The sequence below is a fragment of the Penaeus japonicus genome, unplaced genomic scaffold (genome assembly GCF_977035675.1).
Source record: "Penaeus japonicus unplaced genomic scaffold, GWHDUDI00000001_assembly GWHDUDI00000022, whole genome shotgun sequence".
Taxonomy (NCBI): domain Eukaryota; kingdom Metazoa; phylum Arthropoda; class Malacostraca; order Decapoda; family Penaeidae; genus Penaeus; species Penaeus japonicus.
In genome coordinates, this window is record NW_028234424.1 from 1235295 (window position 1) to 1237794 (window position 2500).

Here is a 2500-nt window from a genome sequence, read left to right on the forward strand (position 1 = left end):
TATATATATATATATATATATATATATATATATATATATATATATATATATGATACTTTTACTTTTTGCATACAGATGCTTTTCGGTTTGGTTTTTGTTTTTGATTTTTCGGAATGTGTCTTTGTCTTTGTGGTTTTGTTTATATATGGTATTTATCTTATTTTTCGCTTTTTTTTGGATGTGTATCTCACTATATTTATCAATTTATTATAAACCTTGCAGAATAAGATTATATTTTTATCTGTATATGAGTATTCGTCATTTTCTTGTCTCTGCGTCCATCAATTTATCACAAAGACACACACAAACACACACACACACACACACGCACACACGCACACAAACACACACACACACACACACACGAACAAACAAACACAAAAGCTCGAGGTAGTGATAGAAAATATAACAACAAACAGTATAGCTCTAAGAATTACGAGGAACATTGCACAAAAGACGATCAATGCCTGTTCTAATTATTGACGAGGTTGAGAAATAAGTAGAAATGGAAATGGGAGAGAGATAGGTTGCGGGGTGTAAGTGGACCACTTTACCCTCTATACCCCCCCCCCCCAAAAAAAAAAAAAAAAAATCCTACCAAAAAAAAAAAAAAAAAAGGACAGAAGATATGCCAGTGGCGATAGGGAGAGGTATTATCATAAATAGGCATAAATGTGCGAATGATTATTTCATTGACAATTCCAAGACATCGTAAAGAAAAAAGGTTTCAGAAAAAAAGAAGAAAAAAAAGTTTATATACATATGAAAAAACAAAAAGACGCACATATGGCAGTTAAAAAAAAGAAAAAAAGTTAAAAAGAAAAAGAATGATATTCCAACTTGTGACACAACGCTAAAAATAAATCGAATATATATATTTTTTTTTTTTTTTGATAATTTGGGAAGTTTGATGAAAAAGATGAAAAAAAAAAAAAAATACGTCATCAAAGCTGTAAATATATTACGTGTGATCCGAAGACTAAGCTTAGGAGAATATTAAGTCTTCCTGTGAAAAAAAAAAGTGAAAATGAGACATTGACTGTATGTATAGAAAGGAAATGGGAACTAATGCAATAGAGGAACTAATGCAACGATGAATGTTGAGAATAAGTTGCACAACTCGTTAACCAGAATAAAGACATTCGGACGAAGGTGAAAGGGAAAGAAATTGATAAAAATAGGACACAGAAACTACAGGTTTTTGAACGCTGATTAAGAGAAGAATTGATAAAAAAGCTAATTCAAAAGGGCATGATGGAAGAAAAGAGAACAAGAAGAAGACAAAAGATTGTAAAAGGGAGTGGGAGAATAACAATAAAGATAATGTGATGAACAGATAACAGAAGAGATTATATGAAGGTGGGAAACGATGTCATACGATAAAACAAGAATAGGAAATATCCACACACACACATACATACATACACAGACTCTCTCTCTCTCACACACATAAACACCAACACACACACACACATACACCCTCTCTCTCTCACACACACAAACACCAACAAACACACACACACACACACACTCCCTTACAGACCAAAACACACACAAACACCCCCCCCCACACACACACATTCAAACACCCACACACCCACACCCATACCCACACAAATCGAAAGGGGAGAAATACCTCCCACCTTAATTCCATCCACCCACCTTCAACTTCAACTTCATCCAACTCCAAGATCCCCCTACCCCCCCTAAAAAAAAAAAAAAAAAAAAAATCCAAAAATCTAAAAATCCAAAAATCCAAAAACAAGCAGAAAGAAAGAAAGAAAGAAAAAAAAAAAAAAAAAAGAGAAGAAGAAGAAAAAGAAAAGGAATAAAGAAGAATTGAATCCAGCGAACCTCTGCCGACATTCTCTAGAAGTTCGCAAGTCTCCTTCTAGAAGGGCTAGCGAGATCTTCCTTCTAATGACGTCATTCCAACGGCCTCGCGGTGTGAATCCTGGGCGGGGGGGGTTTAGCCGCCCGTGAACACAAGGCGAATATTAGATGGAAGGAGATGCTATCTTTAAGGTTTCGCGGGCGGGCGTGGTGTTTGTGGGTGTGTGTGGGGGGTGGAGAGGGGAGGGGAGGAGAGGGGAGGGTGGGAGGAGGGAGGGAGGGGTGGGGTGGAGGGGTAGAGAGGGGGTGGGGTGGGGTGAAAGGAGGGGGTGGGGGAAGGAAGGGGATAGGGGTGGAGGGAGGGGGGATTGGGGGGGTGGAGGGTAGAAGGAGGTGGTTCGTGTGTGTGTGTGTGTGTGTGTGTTCGTATGTGTGTGTGTATGTGTCATCAAAGTTGTTTGTATTTAATATAAGCATGTGTGTTTGTATTTGTGTCTGTTTGTGTTTGCATATATATAGTGTGTGTGTCTGTAAGTAATTCATGATATTACTGCCAAAAAAAGAGAGGAATAACAGGAATATTCCCATTTTTTTTCTCGAGAAGATACGAATGCCTTTTTTTTTTCTAAAATATATATATTTTTAAAGCTATTGAGCCATTTTCTTT